Source organism: Apus apus, chromosome 13 (assembly GCF_020740795.1).
Source record: "Apus apus isolate bApuApu2 chromosome 13, bApuApu2.pri.cur, whole genome shotgun sequence".
Classification (NCBI taxonomy): domain Eukaryota; kingdom Metazoa; phylum Chordata; class Aves; order Apodiformes; family Apodidae; genus Apus; species Apus apus.
The window spans coordinates 3572034-3592589 of NC_067294.1; the positions used below are offsets into that span (position 1 = coordinate 3572034).

Here is a 20556-nt window from a genome sequence, read left to right on the forward strand (position 1 = left end):
CCCAGCACCTGGTACTGTGATGCTGAAGGAAAGCAAGGAACTTGCACACAGTGCTCCAATCTGGCCACGTCTGGATTTGCTAAAGCAGACCCTGTGTGGGCTCCATGGCCTGATCCTCCTGAGACTGCTACCAAGAGTAGCATCAAAGCCCGTGGTCTCAGCAGGGCAGCCCTGTCCCCTCCCTGGATGTCAGCAGGAACCGACGGGGCTGTGTGTGCAGTGAACTCCTTTCCTTTGCAAGAGGTTGGCCCGAGATGCCGCGGTGAGGCCACTCTTTGTTCCAGGCAGCAAGCTGGTGCAGGACCCACGTCCTGGAGGCAGGGAGGAAGGAAACCCTAAGGAAGGAAGATTAATAACACTCTGAGTCATGACCTAAGTCTCAGCCTGCCTCCAGGCAGCACGTGTTGTGCTCACCATGAGTGGGGTTTAGGGCAAAGTGACAACAGATGCTCCTGATTCAAGTATTGTGAAGAAACTGCTCTTAGATTTTCAACTTAACATTCTGGAATTCGGTATCTAGACTGTTTTTAAAGGTGGACATCTGGGGGAACATATAATGTCATGGCTTACTTAAGAAATGTTAGTGATGAGCACAGGTTAGTGCATAAGGCGAGACAAAGAAGGCAATCTTGCTAATGTGTTGTCCTGGTTTGAAGTACCATGAGTTGGTGGGTTTGGCCAAATCTTGAGAGATTTGAAAAGCCAGCCCTAATGGGACCTGGGATAAGTCAGACAGACACTATCAGACTGAGAAGAGTTTTTGTGACTGGACTTCATCTTGTGAGTATAAAAAAATCCTTTCCACTGCTGATGTACTTGGTTTAAAGAGCTGAGGAACACTCAGGAGTAACCAGTAGCTTCTGGCTTGAAGTGCACTGTGAGGAACTTTGAGAGGAGGAAAATGCCTTTTTCTCCCTTGCTGATGCTCCAACCTTGAGCTGTGTCACAGTCCCTTCCAGGCACAGCTGCTCACTAAGGCTGAATGACCTTCACATATTTGATATTGTAAAAGGAGATTTGGGTGTTTCATGAGAATGAACTCATTGGAGATGTCCATTAACCAGAGGCTTGGTGCAGTTATTTAGCTAAATGTGATAACAAGATGAGTTTTAGTAACGCTAGAAGTGGCAAATCAGACATTTTCTGGTGTTGGAAATGTAGGAGTTGCTGACAGGAATTTGAAGATGATGAGTAAAAAGGTGTCAGTGGGGAGCACAGACTGTGGGTTTTAACAGTGGTTTGCCCTTTGCTCTGCCCATGTAAATTCTGGCACGTTCAGTCTTCAAAGATATCACAGAAGAAACAAAGTTGTCAAAGTTTGAGATGAAATCAATACCCAGGTGGAATCGATGCAAAATTCTGAAAACAAAGGCAGGGAAGGTAAAAATTCTTTGCTATAATATTTGGCTCACCAGCCTCAGATCCCTGGGAAAAAAATGATAACTTAATACAGAGATGTTCTTGTTTGCTGCTTCTCTCCAATCTTTCACGGTCATTTGAAAGTTAAAACAGATCCTCCTCCTCCAGACAGTCTAGTACAGTGAAAGCAGCTTGTAACAAGACATGGTTAAGAATGTTTAAATGAAAATATGTAGAATAAAGAAGGAACTATTCATGATGCATCACTCCTCTGACAGGCTGTGAAGTTATTTCACCCTTCAACACAAGTGCTAAAACATAATGGAATCCCTACTGAGTGTTTTCATGCCTACCAGAACATAAAAAAAAGCAAAACAAAATGCCCAGTGTGCCCCTAACTATTAGCTTGGGTGAGTAAGGAGGCCAAGAGAAAACAGTGGCACTGTGGGAAATATTTGTGGCGAGGGAAGGAAACAATAACTGAAAGTGATAAAAAGGGATGATTCCTGCACAGCCACGCATCGGCCAGGGAAGGGTGTTGTGCCCCTTGCAAGGGAGGACCAGCTGCAAGCAGAGCATCAGTACAGACTGTGGGGTTTTTCTCTCGGCTACCATAAAGAATTTTAAAAGCCAGATTTTAACAAGACCTCCAGTTGGGAAAGGAGGCTGTTTCTGGTCCCTTCAGTTACAAAAAGGGCCATTCAGCTTATGAGCAAGACTATGCGAGAGAGACTTGGAACGAAGCATTTCAGTCTGCTCTTTTTTTGCTTCTATTTTAACTGGGAACACGAAGCAGGCACAGCTGCAGTGTTGCAGTGTGTAATAGTGAGGTACTAAATGGTACATTAATACACAGCTAATCAGGCCTTATTCAGAAAGCAGCAAAGCTCTTGCCTGCATAAAAACCCCATATGATTTGGCCTTTAATATACAATAATTCATTTCAATTTTATGGAATTCACTGAACTTTATGAACTCGGAGTGATTGCTCAGGTACACATTAATGGTGAACCAGCTGTAAATGATCATTTGCTCCAAAGAAGCTATTAATTTTTTTTTCTCCCCTGATTTGCAGCACAGATTGAAAGCACTTCCAAAGCTTTATGTCTTATTTGATGTTTAAATGCAAAGAACCTCAGAAGAATTGTCCTGAATTATTGTCATTTGCAACAAGGAAGTCAACTTTTATGGAGGTTCAAGAGCTTTTCTGTACTCAGAAGCTGGGATGGTTTAACTTTGTTGTCCCTTTGCATTGATGTAGCTTCTTAACCACCCAGCGGGAAGTGATGGTTATAGTGTTGTAAAACTGGTGGAAATAACAGGATTATTTTTGACTAACCACACTTTTTTCTACATCAGGAATTTGAACAGCCTGAAATAATTCTTTCCCTGGACATTTATTTTTTTTCCCCTTTTAGAAGAAAGGACTGAGTAATGTATGTAGGGCTTACATATGGCATCACGCTCTTCTCAGTGCAAAGCCTGTGAAGATAAGTGGAAAAGATCCAAGGCAGGCAGGGGAGGCAATCCCCTAAAGACAGACCTCTGTCAACCAAACCTGGTATTTTTTCAGGTTAGAAAAAGGTATTTGTCAGCCAGGTGAAGGGAAGGAGCCATTTTTTGTTGTCCATAAATTTTTGGAGCCACCAGCAGCAGGACCACATGTTGTCTTTTGAGAGAAAACCCCCAGTGCTCATTAGGAGCTTCTTGTAATCTTTCTTTACCAGTTATCTTGGTTTCCTGTAGAAACACTGGCCTGCAGGATGGAAAGTCCACTCTTCTTCCATCTCTCTGGGCTGGACCAGCTGCCTGGGGAGCTGTGAGTGATGGCTCTGCCATCATACTCACAAAGGTGCATGTAACAGTTCAACCTGGTGGTCACCACAGTCACCTTCCAGTTCTGGCAGAGATAAGCAGCTAGTGGCAGTTTCTCAGCTCTCTAAACTGGTTGTGAATCACTCAAAACTTTTCAGATCTCTTGGTTTTGAAGGTACCAGGTTTCCTGTCTGAAGTTCTCCCAATATCTGTTCAGCATTGTTGTTCTTCTGCTAGGAATATTTCTTCCTGTATATGAAAATAATTGCAGCAACGTTCAGGAGACACAAATGGCAGTGTGCTACATGCATGCAGTGTGGGTTTTTGTTTGTTTACTGTCAATTCCAAGCCTTTGTTATGATCGCTATTCATAGCAGTAATTGTGAGGAAAACAGAAATTCCAGTTTTTCTGGGTTTGATTTTGTTCTGGTACCAGAAACAATAACAGGGTTTAAAATCCTGAAAATCTTTTATTTCATGTAAATTAAAATACCACTGAAAACACACCACAATTTATTTCCTTTCAAATTGAAGGGGAGTAAAACTGGCATCGTTTTATGCCAGTTCTCAATCTGCATCAGAAATATCCCAGCCAGTGGGGTGAGCTGGTTGATGTTCACGTTTTTCAATTATTCTTTTACTTTTTAAAACGGTCACTTCTCCGGTGAGTGGATCAAATGTTAATGATGTTTGAAAGGGGATTTTTTGGGGGGGGTTTTTTTGAGCCACGTAAGATTTAATAAAACCATAATTTTGTATTTTACTGCTTCAGTGGGGAAAAGCTGTTAATTAGGAGTACCATGGCAAAGAGAACTGCTTTTTGGCTCTGCCTACCCACTGGTTTATTCTTCTTATAAACAACTAGTCCCACTTAATGACCAGACCATACTGTATTTACTAGCTACCGTCAAGCATTCCCAGACCTCATAGTTTTATGTCTGTGAAACACTTGCATATTATGATCTCACCTCATGATACAGAATCTCTCTATTCAAGTTTATACATGACGTGGGAAGTCTCCGAGATGTACTCTGAGGTGTAAAATGAGTGTAATTCCCCTGGAATGAGAGAGACGTGCCAATTTGTATCAAGTGAAGCTGTGGCCCACAATGTCTCAAAGACATTTGCTTTTGTCTAGGAAACAAGCAAACAAACGTTCTTAATTTCAATGGAAAATAACACTTATGTCTCAGGTACAGGAGATCAAAGATGGTACAACCTCTCCTTGCAAGGCAGTGTTTCACTGCCAGACAATTAATATGATAGTATCAGGGAAATGAAAATCTATTCCATGCTTAGGTGTTTCCCCTCATGGACTGGAAAACTACTTGGTTTATCATTTGCTGTCTTTGGGCAAAAAGGTAACTCTTATTTGCATGTTTGTCAGTTTGTGCTTGAAGAGTACAAGATTTACTTAAAAACAAGCTCAGCAGCTAAATGAAATACCCTGAGAGAGCAAAGCACTTAAGCCCATGATTAAAATGAAGTTAATTGAATTTAAGCGTGTGCTTAAAGTGTAGCCATAAATACTTCACTGAATAGACAGCTGATTATTCTTATGCTTAAATGCAAGCAACAATAAGTATTCTCCTAAAACGGGGGTTTATAGCCTTCTATCAGCAGTTCCAGCTATCCCACTAATAAAAACTGGCACAAAAATCAGAGTTTTTCTAAGAAATTGTTTGACAGAGTGAAGATCAAGGTGCTGCTTATGTAATAAATTGGCAGAGTAGGTCAGAAACAAGAGCCCAAGTATTAAAATCTGGGTGTGATGAGTTATGTATAAGAAAGGCAGGAAAAGCTTATTTCAAGTTGAATTGTGTGGCTTTCTCAGAAACACATCCTTGGTAATCCAGAATGGAAACACCACCTCCTTCTATGAAATCCCCAAACGTCAGTATTTAGGGGGTGGTGGAACTGCAGTGCAGCTGCTCTGTGTTCTTGCACTCAAGATCTTCTGTGTGGGGTTAGTCTTTAGAATTCAAAATTGGGGTTGAATTAAAAATTAATTTCAGCTTCAGATTGCCACAGATTTATCTGACTGATTTTGGACATGTGGCATTTTCTAGCTGCTCGATTTTGTGCTTCTAACAGGAATGAGAATGCCTTTCTCTTAGAAAGAGCAGTAATGAAATGCTTCTTAAGTATTTTTCTGTCCTTTTGAGCTAGACCAAAGAAACTCTGGCCTAAATCTGTCCCACTGGCATATACAAATTTGTGAAAATATCTTGTGAAATACATTGCATTTTACTGCAAGATCAGGGAAGGAGAAGAACAGAGAAATGGAAAAGTTCAGCTGCAATTCCATCTCCATCACTGTCAAAACACAAGTTTTGAAAATGACTTTTCCATTAGATGTTTCTCATTTGCATTACTGTTCTAAAAGGAATTTTTTTTCTATCAAAACATAACTTTCCAAACAACAACTGATCCTCCTTCCTGCTACCAGCTTCGCTTCACAGAAAATGTTAAAAAGCCAGGGTTTTTCCTGTTCAACATGAAGGGAAGTTCCTCATTTTTGCCCAGCTCTGGTATCTCTGGAAGAGACCAGGTGCATGTTTCAAAACAACATTCTTTGTTGTATAGAATGATATCAAAAAGTAGCTTAAAAATGTGGATGAAAAGATGTGAAAGGGTTAGTTCAGCACTGGGCTATAAGCTCTGCAGGGTCGTGCTCTACCACAGTGAAGCTTCACTACATTGAAGCTTCTATTTAAATTACCTTTAATGTGGAGTTCTTAATGATAGTTTCTTAATGTAGATTAGAGTAATTAATGCATTTTTTAGTGACATAGTGTAGACTTATTCCTTACTTTTCGGAAGCTTTGCTCCTGAACATATTAAGAAAACAAAAACCAATCCAGAGGTTTTGACCGGAAGATTTTTACTCCTATTAACAGATGCATTTATGTGTGTAATTTATAAACCCATCAGGATATTTGTAGAATGCTGGAGAGGTAGAAGTGGAGTTTCACACAGTTTGGAAAAAAATAAAGACCAGAATTTGTGCTATTTAAACAACAAAATATGAGGACAGTAAGGCTGAAAAGCAGTTCTGCCAAGATAATGTAAAGAATGTGTGTGTGATCCTCCTGGGTGGGATCAAAGGACTGTGAGCTCAGTGTTCTCTCCAACAGCCAGAGGATGCCCAGAAGAAGACAACAAGCACAGGACAAGCAGATGTTGTGCAGAATGTTCTCCCAGCAACTGGCAGCTGAGGGACTTCTGGAGCCAGAGGTTGGTGTCTTTATATTTAGTGACCTTTAATGGCTTTTTCTTGTGAATTTGCTCTGTCCCTGTTTTTGGTTTTTGAACTCACGTGATCTTTTAGTACCCACAGTGTTTGGTGGCAGAAATTTGACCTCCTTATTACACTTTGTGTTAAGAACTACCTTTTTCTTCTCAAAGCCCTACAGCTAAGCTTCTTCTAATGGCTGGACTCAATGATCTTGAAGGTCTTTTCCAACCTAAGCGATTCTGTGATTCCTTTCACCTCCTCCAGAGCTGGAGGACAAAGTCTTCCTTCACCTCCCCTGTTCCACTTGGCTTTTTTTGCAGATGTCTGTAATATCCCTTCTCAGCAGTTCCTTTTGCAGATGGAAGCGGCTGTTTAGACATGAGTCCCATTTGATGCTTCATACCACTCCTTTTGGCCTTGTCTGTACCTCTGCCAGATGTAACATTTCTTTTTGAGACGGAGAACCAGCCCTTGCATGGAACATGAGACGCAGGTGCACCAGGAATTCAAAGCACCAGGGTGATGATCTTTGCTTTATCTGCCATTTCTGTTGTAGCAATTCCTGACTTTCAGTGCTCTCTTTGGTGATCAAAAGTGAATTCAACACCTGCGTCAAACTTATAAAACGTTGTTCCTGAGCAAGAATACGTTAGAGCACGTCACCTTGGATGTCACTTCACTCCCACATGTGCAATTTTACATTTATATTTACACCAAATTTCATCTGCCTTCTGTTTCCCATGCAGTGTGGTGAACTCCTCCTTCAGTTCCTCACACAGAGTCCTCATCTTCACTTTCCCAGAGAGCTTCATTCTCATTTGCCTGGGAAACTCCACTTCCCTCTGCTGTGAGAAGGAACCAGGTACTGACAGTCTTTGCTGCCCTTCTTTTGAGGAGTTCTACCTTTTTAGGAGACCATTACCTCCTCTCCCCTGGCAGATTATCTTCCCTGAGAAAGGTGGGAGACACTGTCAAGAGAATGCATCAAGAATATTATCTTTCTCACTGCTGACTGAATCTTTTGAAGAAATCCAGTAGTGATCTCCAAAGTCTGACTCGCCTTTGACAAGGACTCATCCCTCCCCACTCTATGCCTCACAGGGGGTGTCTGATCCTTCCTTTCTCCTGTTGGCTCAAACCTTGCCAGATAATTGAAGCTCTGGCAAGGCAAGTCAGGCTTGCAGTGGGAGGGAGACACAAGGTTCCTCACAAACCAGGCTTTGAGAGGGTTGAGCTGATCATTTAGACACAAACCTAGTTGTCTTCATCATCATAATAATTCATTATTTTAGAAAGAAAGGCTTTGATTCTGCAAGCATATAATAGCATGACTTATTTTCTGTTTTAAGTGGTTCTTCTAGGGTGTGCAGCTGTCAGACCGTTCCTATTAACTGGACTTTGGAACCTCTCTGAGCTCTGTTGTCAACAAGACTAATCAGCTTTTATAGTGTTTAATTCAGTAGATTCACCCAGAACAATCTGCCTTTTGCAGACTTAGCCCCTCACTTATAAATGTTACTCTATTTTCAGCATCTCTGTGTGTACTCACAGAGTGGTAACATGCAAATATAGAAGGCCTGATATGCAGATTATTCATACTTTATAATTGCTGTTTTGTGGGGGATTTTTTTACATGAAAAGCACCATTATCCTAATTGAACTGGCCCATTTTTAAGTGTGTGTGTGCATGTCCATATAGACATACCATCTGAATGCCTTAAACATGTATATATGTATTTATATGTGTATATATCTCTATGTATTATATATGTATATACACATTTATACCCATTAAAGACATTCAGATTGCCAGTATTCTTTTTCTGCAGAGAGACTTAATGCAAAGAGTCGATACACTGTGATTGTAGCCGTTCCCGTTTTGCAAACTAGATCAGTGACCCGGCAGAAGGGATGGGGCAGCTCTGGCACAGCCAGCACTGGCAGCGGCCAAAGAGCTTCTGGTCTCGGGCTGGTAGGAAAGACGCCGCACAAAAGATGGCTGCGTTGCAGGGGAGCAGAGGGCATTATTCCAGGGTGAAGGAAGGAAGCAAAAATAGACTTGACACACAAGTATTGCAGAAAGCTTCTAAAGGGGGAATTTGAATTCTCCGCAGGCGGCGGGGGCTGCGCTGCGGGGGGTGTCACCCGAGCCGCTCCCTGCCCCGCGCCCGGACCCTCCGCACGGCTCCTCCCCGGCCCCGGCCCCGAGGAGAGACGGAATGCACCGGGCAGGGAGCTAGTGAAAACATACGGGCTCAGAAAATGGAGCTGCAGTAATTTTCTGGAAGGTAAAGCGGCGTGCGTGTGTTACGGGTTGTTGCGTTGTTGCCGTTTGTGCGGGTTGGCTTTATTTTTTCTCCCCTCAGCAGAGCCTGCCTCTTCCTTCGTGAAGCTTTGAAGCGCGTTTTGCAGCAGGGGAAGGAGGTTGGCAGAGATGGCGTCACTTGGCAAAACTTTCCAGATTTGACTGAGCTTCTTGTTTGTTTTCTTTTTTTTCCTTTTCTTTTTTTCTTTTTTTTCTTAAGGGGGGGGTGGGGAGAGGGAGGGGGGAGGAGGTTTGTACTATTCGTACTGCGAGTGGGCGATGTGGCCGAGATCTAAATATACGCCTGTGAAAACAACCCCTGAGATAGCGACACCGATAGCAGAGGCTATTGTTAACTTTTGGGATTCCAATTAAATCCTGCAATCTTAAATATTTATTGAATTACTAGGGAAGAGAGCAGGAATTCTCTCTGCCGGCGTTAAAGGAGTCGGAATAATACACTAAGGGAAAGTCTCATTTTCTGCTATCCCAAACTTCCAACTCTAAACAGCTGTAGGCAGGCACAGGCTGGAATATGAACATTAAAGGGCAAAGTTTCATCTTTGTTTCAGGAGTTATGTTTCAGCCGGGGAAGCAAACTATATTGCATCTATTTTTCCGTATCTTCAGCTCAATCCAAACATAACATTCCAAAGGATAAAATCTGTTACAAAATAAAACCCACTTTGTGACAGCTGAACTTCCACGCAGAGTCTAAAAATTATCCAAAAGCGCCTCGAGAATCCTAAATGTCATTCCCAAGATGTGGTGAATTGTAATTAGGGTTGGGAACTATTTTAGTGACAGTGCCTTACATGGGGCTCGTCTCAGCAGCTGGAGCATTATGAACTCCCCCCCCCTTTGCTGTGTGACATAGGAAGGTTTTTAAACAAGAATAATCCTAATTTACTTCAGATTTGCAGAAATGTAACCACAACTGTAAATGTGCTGTTTGCCTTTTGATTTTACTTCCTGTGTTTCCTTTAAAAACTTATGTCATAGGGCAGTGCTTAGAGAGTGGAAGAAAACTAATCAACAAAAATATAGTGAATGAAAAATAATATTTGTTATCATCATTATGAGAAAAAAAACCCACAACACTGTGTTGTGATTTTCTCATCTTACTGGCTTCTCCAAAAAATTTAATTTTTCTTTTAGAAAATGATCCAGTTCCTTGTTCTCTGAGCAAAAAGCAAAGAAAGAAAACCAGAAAGCTGGGAAGAGACTTTTTACAAGCTTGTAGTGAGAGGACAAGGGGTAATGGATCAAAACTGGGGAGATTTAGGTGAGACGTTAGGAGGAAATTCTTCAGTGTGAGGGTGATGAGACACTGGAACAGGTTGCCCAGGGAAGCTGTGGAAGCCCCATTCCTGGAAGCGTTTAAGTGCAGGTTGGATGGGGCTTGGAGCAACCTGGGCTGGTGGGAGGTGTCCCTGCCCATGCAGGGGGGCTGGAACTAGATGATCTTTAGGGTCCCTTCCAACTCAAACCATGCTGTGATTCTATGATATATGATTCTATGAAAAGCAACATTTCTGTAGAAATGTTGTAAATAGAAGTGACTGGCTTGCAACAGTGTGCCAAGCCTGCACTACACTATGCCCAAAAGCCCTTTAATTTTATAATAGCCATTATTATGCTTGTGTATGCAGATCTTGATACTGTAGAGGAAATTATTAAACCCAACTACTTGGTCATGAGGGTGGAAAAAAAAAAGTTGTGTCACAAGTGTGCCACAAACTTTAAATACAAGTTGCAAAGGCCCAGCGTCCTGGAACTTGGGGACCCTGGCAGAAGTACAGCCAGAAGGAGAAAGTCAGGTCCTGTCAGTTCCTACTTGAGAAAGCTGGAGTCCTCAGCATTGCCATCACTAATTGGTTTGTGTTGTGAAATCCTGAGGTGATAAAACTGCTGTTAGAAAGTTGGCTGGTGAGTAATTAAGTGTAGGGTTAGCTATTAAAACTTGGTTTGTTACTCATAGGTTACGTTCATCTGCTGTGTCTGCTGGCAGGATCCAGATAACCTCCGTGTCCTCTCCACTGGTCTAAGCCAGGAGTGTCTGCATAATGAACAGGGAGATTTTTAGCTACAGGTTTCACTGTTCAGACATTACAGTGGGATGAATGACCTTTATTGTGATAGGTGCAATTATTGTAATAGATCACTTCTATTGCAAACTGTTCCTTTTATTTATTTCCAGAGGAGATGCTGGAGGGTGTGCACCTTTATTTAAAGTTTAAAATACTGATTTTACTCATAAGCAAAAGTTTTCCCTTTTTTTTTTTTTAATTTTTCTTTTTTATTTCTGCTCCAGTGTTTCTGTTTATTATATCCAAGCTTCTCCATAGAGTGGGTGTAACCAGGAGAAGAATTTGGCCCATGATGCGAGCTACATTTTCAGTGCTTCCACTATTTAGAGCTTCGTTGTGCTAAAAATAGTTTCCCTGTGGTTTTGGCCATGGAGCCACAAACACGAGTTTTCAGTGCACAGTTATTGTGGATGTTGGTCCCAACTATTGCTACAAGAAAAGGAATTCCAGCTCATGACTGTGTCAGCAGATGGTTCTGTTGAGCGTGAGGCTGCACGTTAGAACTCCACGTTGCCCCAGAGTGAGAAAGTGTCCCACCCAAACGCCAGTCACTTCCAAAAGGAAGCATGAAAAGGAGGTGCTGGGGCTGGGAGTGAAGAGCTTGAGGGAAAATTGAGGAAAAATTTGCTCTATGCAGGTGATAACATTGAAGAATACAGCCAGGAGGCTCTGCGTTGGGCCTTAAACAAGCGGTAGTGAAGGGAGTAAATCTTTGAGAAGAAAATAAGACACAGTTTTCTTCATGACTAATCTTGAGCAGAGTTTTCATAAAAAGCTCATATTGACCACGTGGTCAGGGTAAGTGAAAGGAAGTTAACTGTGATGTTAGATTCCTTCTCTTTCTGTACTATCTTTTCTATCCCACTGCCGTATCCAGCTTCTCTGTTGTTCACAGGGATTTGATCTGGTTGTTGCAGACAGCTTCTAGGAGGCAGGAGCTCTCTTTCTTCTGAGTGCAGCAATGGGTGTCAAGACTCCAGAGACTGTTCTTATAATGTGAAGTCACGTTCTGGAAATAGTTGAAAATCATTGATTTAGAAGAATGAGAGTATTGCATGTTTCTGTGCTGCTGATATCAATGGTGAGGGCAAGCTGGGGGATGGTCTAGAAAAACAGCAATGCCAGAGGAATAGCCAAAGGAATTCTTTTCTTTATCATTTCCTCTGTGAGAGCAGTGTATTACTTTGTGTTAATCAGCTGGGACATTTTTTCCATTCCTTCGGGAAGGTTTCCACCCCTCCTTCCAAGAAGCAGATCCAATTTAGCAGTACTTTGCCCTGACCAGACTCTATCCACAGGTGCCAATGGAAGAGCGTCTACACTCTGATGTGGACTTTGCAATGGTTCTCAGGCAAAGGCTTCTCTTACTCCTTGCTGCTTATACGTCTTACTCTTCTCACAAGGTCCTTTTCCCCTTTTCAGCATTCTGCCTTGTTTGTATGCTTTTTTTAGACATTTATTTTTTGAACTGCACATTCAGTTTTGTACCCTTAGCTGACTCTCAGATCTGTCAAACTGGATCTACCGTCCCCGATATATTCACATTTTTATCCTGTGGGTGTGAAAAGAGATTGTGGGGCTGAACTATGTTTCTAACATCTCCAAAGATGTACCAGCATTCACCTACACGTCTCATTTCAATTTATTCTTCTGTCTAGGATGGAAAGTTTGCAGCTTTAAACTGGCTGGACAGTATACCTTTGGCTTGCCTTTTCCTCCCCTGCTCTACAATTTCATGTTAACGTCTTATATCTGTAGCTTGAGGAAACAAGACTAATTCTTCTCTCCCTTTCCCTTTACTGCTGTGGGAGCTGAGTCATGCAAGGTACCCAGAAGTGTGGCTGTAACAATAACAGGGTACAGAATTTATTCTCCTAGTATTCAAAGGCTGTGAACCAGTGAGCGTAACTTCACAAGAGCCCACACCACCAAGGGCCGCGTAGGGAAACACTTCTCATATATTTCCTCCAGACACTAAACATTATTTTTTTTTTTTGCTTCATTTTCTTAGATATGTGATGCAATATAGACAACATTTGTATTGCCTCCTGGCTGTGGGGGCAGCCTTCTTAACACCTCCTGTGCTTGTCCTCAGCCTGCTGTAAATGGCAGGGTTATTTCAGAGGACCAAATGGCCAGAGCCAGTATCATCTCCCTTTCCACTTGCTGAACTCTGCTCAAACATAACACTGTTTTTCTGCCTCAAAAATATACATAAAGGTATGTATAGTATGTTAGCCCCTCCTTAGCCCGTCCCACCCTGAAACTTTTCAAACAGGGATGGCATGTTCCTCTCTTCACTGGCAGAAAAAAACCCATAAATTCCTTTCTCAGCATTTTCCCCTTCCCCCATTTCTTCTCAGCTGACAGCTGTGAGTGGAACCCTCTTGAGCTATCCTATCCATTTCCCCCAATTCTGTTTTTAAGCTAGATTTGGAATAAATACCCAAGCCATCTTTCACACTACGGGGTTTTTAATTTTATTTTATTTTTAATAATTATTAAGTGGCTTTGCAAATGTTTAATATGGGTGGAGACATGATAACTGGGTTGGGGATTTTCTGTTGGTGGTTTGTTTGGGTTTTTTGGTGGTTTGGCTTTTTTGGTTTTGTTTTTGTTTTGTTTTTAATTTAATATTCCCCTCCACCCCAGCAATTCAGAAAGTTGATAGGGAATGAAGTTGAACAATGCGGTCATTTGAGAAGTCACAGGAAGGCCAAAGTTTCATAATAAAGCAACTTTTTTTCAAGACTATTTCCTTCTAATTCAAACAATCTATTTGATTTTCAAACGATTCCTTTCCAACCAAACAAAAAATCTCATTAAGAAACATAGGGATCATATTCAAAATCTGGAGAGAAGAATCAAAATAAAGTCATTGAAGACATTTGCTGAACTTCACGGTTGCTTCTCAACCATGCAAGGCCTGATCCACACCGGTGGTAGTTTTTCTGTTGATTGTTTTGTACTTTGACCAGCCTGGAAGGTGCAGCCAGCTCCAACATCAACATCTCCAGTAGCAGAGGTTTATGAGAAAGCAGCTTTCTCTCTTCACTGCCATTAGGCTGCGTGGAAAGGAATGTCAGACAGGTACTTGCACCTCAGTTGACTTTACAAGGCAGGACCAAAACTATAAACATGTGCAGTTGTCTCTGCAGCATGTGAACACACAATTAGTAATGAAAACACAAGCAAGTTGAAGGTTAGCTTGTCATTTTTCCTCAGATTATCACAGCTATGTGTCGATATCTTGGAAACCTGAGGTTTGCCAATGTTAAAAGAGGACTGATGGTTCCATGAGTTATGAAATTAATGAAATCACATGATTTCTAGAAACTATTCAGGATGCCTTGAGTCTACTTGTTGCAGACCTTTCATTGCACCTGAGGTGGTATTAGAGCGGGCCCACTGGAGGGTGGCACGAGACATTTACGTGACAGAAACCATGCGAGAAGTAGACAATGGTGGAAGTGGTGTTAATTTTACTGTGACCTTAATGATATAGACTTGAATCATCAGATAAGAAATGTCATTTAATTCATCTCTTACTCTATCCTATTGACTAGAAAAGGAGATAAGTTGACTTTAGATACTTGGCCTTTGGCCAGTCAGTGTTGGTCTGTGACAAAACAGCAAAAAAAGGGGGAAAGCTGTTTTTCTGCTAGTCTATCCTACACGTTATTACCACACACCAAAACCAGTCTGCATATTGTGCTTGAGAATCTCTGCTTTCTGAGGAGAGGTGTGCTGCAAACAGACATGTCTAACTTGCCAGTAGTTTTAAACTGAGAACATTGTGGAAAACTGAAGTTTTGGTCAATTGAGAGTTTTCCTTGTCTTCTCACATACAGTTTTCACAGAATCATAAAATGGTTTCAGTTGGAAGGGACCTTAAAAATCATCTAGTTCCAAGCCCCCTGCATGGGCAGGGACATGTTCCACTATATCAGGTTGCTTTTATGCACACCTCCAGCTTTCCTCATCACTGGAACTCTGAAACCTCCACAGGAGGAAGAAACATCAGAGCTCTGCATTGCAGCTCCATCTGACAGCACACAACTGTTTTGTAACTTCCCAATAAGAGAACGTTTTGTTTCACAGGGACATGATGGCTGGCACAAGAACAACACCTAAAATGCCTGCTGCCAATTTGTTGTTTGCTACTTGGTTTATTAATTAAGTTACACAAAAGATTTGGAAAAAGACCAACAGTTTGTTGGGTTGGGGTTTTTTTTTTTGTCCCATATTTTGGACAGCCTGGCCAAAGCAGAACAATTGCTGGTGCAGAGATACTTAGGAGTCCCCAAAGGTTAGCTCTGTTCTGTGACTAAATCACACCAAAGCCTTGCTCCTTCTCTGCTGTCATGAACTTTAGTAGAGATATCTTGTTGGGCTGTTAACAGACCTCTCTATAGCTCTGATCAGAGTACACTGCTGCTAAAGGCTTCAGTTTACATAAAAAATAACCAAGAGCCCTGTAGTTTTGTACCAGAAGGACATTTTTTCAAAACTTATTGTATTTTAAATTGAAACCTCAGTTTAGCTCATTGTGTATTTTTCCTTTTGTTTTGTTTTGTTTTTTTTTTTTAGTAGTGTTTTAGCCTTAATTTGCACAAATAAAACCCGGGGTTTCATGTGGTTTCTTTTTAGCTTCATTATATATGTATTTGTATATATCCATACATGTGTATATAAATTCACTTTTCATTACATTTGCTTGTTTCTAATATTTTTTTCCAAAAGGAATTTCTTCGACAGCACGATTCAGTTGCCATGCCAGATGCAGTTGGTTATGCCAGATTTTCAACTGCTGCAAGATGCTGTAATTTCAGGTCCTACAACAGATACAGATTTACATACAAATAATGCTTTTGCCCAGTATCTCTGTTCCTACATGGTATTTTTGCCAGAGGAAGAAGCTCTTATGTAGGAAGTTCTGCTGGGAATTAGACTAGGATTCAGTTTTAGTGTCTCTGGAACAATCTCTGATCATCCTCTTCTGAGGAAGGCAGCCTTTGGGTTAGGGATTAATCTTCCTCTTGGAAGTTTCCTCTTAAAATCACTTTGTAGACTGAAGTGTGAAATACTTTCCCCTAATTGTGGATGTTCCTGTTGCCCATATGGATCTGAATTCCTCAATGCCATCAGTTTGGGCCTCAACAGCTCATGAACTGAGGGGAGAGCAGCAGAGCTGAACACATTGCAGCCTTCCAAGCGTGGCCTTAGAAGGTATCCCTCCTTTTTGAAGGGAAACAAGACTTTTTGCCAGTCCTTCCCTATGATGAGAGGCTTTTGAATGCACAAGTCATTTTTATGATTGATTTCAGGGCGTGTAAGCACGTTCTTCATATCTAGTGGAAATTTAGGCCTTTTGAGTCCCACAAGTCTGAGAGCAATTCATGGCGTGGAACTCGATTCTTCTTTAATTTACCCTCATATCAAGCAATGTACGTCGTTAAAAACGACAAGAAGCAATGATGCCTGCAATAGGCTTAATCAAGGCCAGGCATTGTTGCAGTTTTGGCCTGGCACCTCTCTGAAACTTTCTTCTTTGCTGTTAAAAATGTTTAACTCGAGGAAACACGGGTCGCTTCCCTTCCGTGCCGTGAGGGGGACTGTGAGAGGGTTTTGTCCCATGCTGACGTTAGATAGGATGAAGGTTCTCACTCGAGGAGCTCCTTCTAGAGCCAATCCTAGCAGAGCTAACACATTTTCTGGGAGCTTTACCCTGCGGTTTTAGGGCCTTCCCTACGAGACGCAGCCACCTGAGGGACGTCTCGCCACGCTGCACCTCAGCATCGCGGAGAAAATCCAACCGGTGCCAAACAAAACGCCCCGAGAGAAGGGCCGGGGCTGGTGCCCGCCGCCGGGAAGGCAGCACAGGGCGCCGGGGCTGGGAGAGGGCGTCGGAGCTCAGCCCCGGCAGGGCCCAGCCGCTCCTTCCCAGGGGATCCCCGCCGCCCGTCCCGCCGGAGGGAAGCTCTCCTCGTTCCCCCGCCTCGGGCTAAACCGCTTATCCCCACGACCACCCCGCCGGCCTCCCCGCACCTCCCGCCCGCACCTCCCGCTCTCCCCCTCCCGCGCGGCCCTTCCCGCCGCCGCCGCTTCCTCCCGCCCGCCCTGCGCACGCGCAGCCGCCCGCGCCCGCCGCCCCCCGCCCCTCGCGCACATCCGGGTCCCGGCGCTGGCCCCGCCGGCCCCGCCGTCCCCTCCGCGGCGCCCCGGGAGTTCGGCTGCGAGCGGGCGGCCCGGGCCTGCCCGCCCCCCCGGCACCCGCTCCCTGCCGGGTAGGTTGGAGGGAGGGGGGGGATAGGGGAGGTGTCGGGGGAAACGGCGTCTGCTCAACGGCGAGTGTGGTCGGGGCGCTGCGGGTTCCCGGGGTGTGGGGGGGGAAACGGGCCCTTTCGGGAGTTGTGAGGGGCTGAGGCCTCCCGCGGCCGCGCGGGCCCGGCGGGGACGGGGTTTGGGTCGTCCCGGGCCGGGGGCTGCCCGAGGGGCGGGCGGGGGGGAGGGGAGGGGGCCCGAGGGCGGCGAGCGGGGGCAGGAGCAGGAGCAGGAGCAGGAGCAGGAGCAGGAGCAGCCCCGCGGGGCGGGAGCGGGACCGCGCTGCGGGGCCAAATCCGTCTGTGCACGTAACTGTAGGAGCCAACTGTTGCAATGCTGAGGAGAGGCTCGGACCTTTTTGTTTCTTTCTTTTTTTTGTTTGTTTCTTTTTGTTTCTTTTCTTTTCTTTTTTGTAAGACGAAGAGCTCCGCTGTTAACTGGAGTCAGGCCTGGCCAAAGGAGAGGGGAGAGTCGCAAACCCACACGTTTCAAGGCGGTGTTAGGGCACACGCTCTTGTCCACCTTGGCCTTTCTCGGGTGCATCCAGCCCTGGCAGCTGCCTGACAACAGATGGACTGCTGAAGTGATTTAGACTGGCAGTTTTTTTGTTTTCTGCGGGTTGTAAAGTTAATAGAGGAAATATGGTCTTGCGGTTAAGAGCACAAGACTGGAAATCAAGTGATCTGTGTGCTGTTCCAGTTGTGTAGTCTCTGATGTGACTTTTAAGCTAATTAAATGAAGGTATTTCTCAGCAAAATGAGGCAGAGAAGAACTGATTCAGTAGGAGTTGTTGAACATTTCACTGAATAGGTTCAGTAAGAGATGTTGAATCTTTTGGTGAATTCTTTGGAGAGTTAGAGACTTTACTCCATGAAAGACTTGGGCTTTCTGCTTTAACAAAACCTTTTAAGGAGTAACTGTCAAAATTTGCATCAGCCTGTGAGTTTTGTCTTGTCGTGGGAAGTTAGGTTCTCAGTATGTGATGCTTTCAGATGAAATCTCTTTCTGGTTTTCATACCTTTGTAAATTTCAGGTAGTTTACCTGCCATGGGTGGCTTTAAAATACTGAAAACTGAAATTAACATTGTTTGTTGTGTATCTTGGTTGTGGAAGTTCTGTGTAGAATATCCTGATATTCTGAGGAATCTCAGAGAATTTGGTTGAAGTGAGGGGAAAAAAAGAAGGGTGCAAACACACTGTTGCAGTCATGTGCTCATGCTCATCAAAAGCTGTAATACTTTTTGAAGTTGGCAGCTGATGGCAGTGGGAATTAATAGAAGCAGCAAATAACTTAATTGAAGATGTTTCATAATTAGTGTGTTGTAACTTTTGAGAGTGCTCTGTCTGTGTAGGGTGCTGCTTCGTTTAATGTCTTAATCCCTACCGTTTGATAGTGGTTTACTCTTACCTCTGATATTAAAATTGTGTTCACTCGACCTAGAAATTGCTGCTAAGTGCCTAACTTACTTTTGCAAAGCAAAACATCCCAACAAACGTGCTTATTGGGGTACCTGCCTTTTTCAAACGTTTTCTTTTCCTTTCACATGTGGAGAAAATACACTTGAGGGAGGAGTTTTCTCTTTTTCCTAAATGAAACTTTCCTAGTGAAAGCCTGAGATGGACAGCCTTGAAGGGGATGAGAAATGGGAAGGGAGGAGAGGCTTCCTCAGCATTGCTTTCTCTTCATGACAAAAGATCACAACAAAAGGTCATGCTGCTGTGATGCTCCTTACAGCTGTGGTGGGTGTTTTTTGTTTGAGGTTCGAAGTTTTAACCTCTGATGGAACCTGAAGGAACTGTTAACTATGGATTCTCTACTACTGGTTTCTTGTTATGGAGCCAGATATTTAATATTGCATCTTGAGTAGGTGAATCTCCTGTGCAGAGTTTTTGTAACTATAGAATATTACCTGAGCTGGAAGAAATTCTTTCTCTGTTGTTTTGTTAAGTGTAGTGTATGTTTTTTGGGTTTATTAGAATGATCTTTATCAATTATGTTGTGGTCTTTAACATTCTAGAGGATACTCTTAATTTCAGAAAAATGTCCTCTCTATTTACTATATAGTTCTCTAAAGAAAACTCTACAAACCTCTTTTGTTGCTCTTGGCTGAATTATACACCTGCAGAAATACTGCTGTGGCAATTCTATGCAAGTCCCTATTTTTTCCTTTCCTGCCAGTTATACTTTTCATGTTGATTAAAGTGCAGGTTTCTTCTAATGTCTATGATAGATTTCCTTAATTTAATTTTAATGTGTTCATGTTTCTTCTTTAAAGATCTTTAGATGATTTTTTTTTTAGTAGCAACAGATAAAGAGAGCAGCTCGTGGTTAGGATGAAGAGATTTGTTCTTGTGTGAGCTGAGTACACTTTAGATATTTAATGGCTAACGTTGATAAACAGCTCATTAAAAGCAAGTCAAACAGCAGTTTAAGACTTTTGCAGTTGTCATTAGTTGCAGTGCAAGTTCCTGCACTGTTTTCTGGAAACCTTTTTAGCCATGTTCCTGTGACCACGTAGAAGAGTTTGGCTGGCACTTCAGCCTGCTTGACCAGCGCGGCTTGGCAAGGTGCAGGTCGCTGCCTGCCAAGTCTGTATCCCTACTGACCTACCACCAAGGTTGAGCCTGCCAGGACTGTCATCCTTGACAGAGGATCTTTGTCAGAATTGCTGCTACTGATCCACCAACTATGAGGTAGTGTCTCTGAATTCTGGGTCAGTGGATGTCACAAACTGACAAATTTAGAATACTTTGCTATTCATCGATTCTGTGGAAGGGGAAAAAAAGGTTGGTAAATTACTATTGTCAGTGTTCACTCCAAATTCTGTATCTTTTGTAAGATTGTCACAGTCTTGATGCAGTTCAGTTGGACTGGAAGTGTGTATACACAGTCATATACATCTTTATTTTTTCTCCCCTTTGTTTACAGCCCTATGAAGTCTGTACAGTCCCTGTATTCCTGCAATACAATTTTTATTGCCAGCTCACTTCTTTTGTGGCACTATTTAGGATCTTATTCTTTAATGAAGGTCTTGCATATGAGCATCTAAATTTTTTGAAGGCTTTGTTCAGCTTTTTAATTTCTTAACATACTTCAGAGTTGTGAAAAGAATAAATGTCCTTTATTTTCCTTTTTTTTCCCCCTTCAGGTGTAGTACCAAGGTCTTTCCTTATTGGCTTGTCCATGTCCACACATAATAATGGAGGCAGAGGCTTTTGTTTCATGTTTAGGGATATGTAGTGATTCTCTAGTATGTCATTTTAATTAAAGAATGGATGATAACTTGTAATTATCTGCTGTAGTTAAAGAAGATCTTGAAAAACCTTAAAAACGTGAAGCAGTTTCAGGGCTGACTTTAGGATGTGCTGACTGCTGTTGATGATGGCATGTTTCACCATAATTCTTCTGTTGGGAAGTGCCAATT

At 42.8% G+C, this 20556-nt stretch overlaps 1 protein-coding gene across 2 annotated transcripts in view; it reads left to right on the plus strand.

The window, feature by feature from the left end:
• Window positions 1-8418: 8418 nt before the first annotated feature.
• Window positions 8419-20556, plus strand: part of SMAD5 (SMAD family member 5) — a 30313-nt gene continuing 18175 nt past the window's right edge. The window contains exon 1 of one of the 2 annotated variants that reach the window (XM_051631482.1): window positions 8419-8700. The gene's annotated coding sequence lies outside the window, so the exon portion shown is untranslated. Of the gene's footprint in view, window positions 8701-16992; window positions 17095-20556 lie in introns of those variants that run through there. The other variant, XM_051631481.1, reaches the window with a different exon arrangement.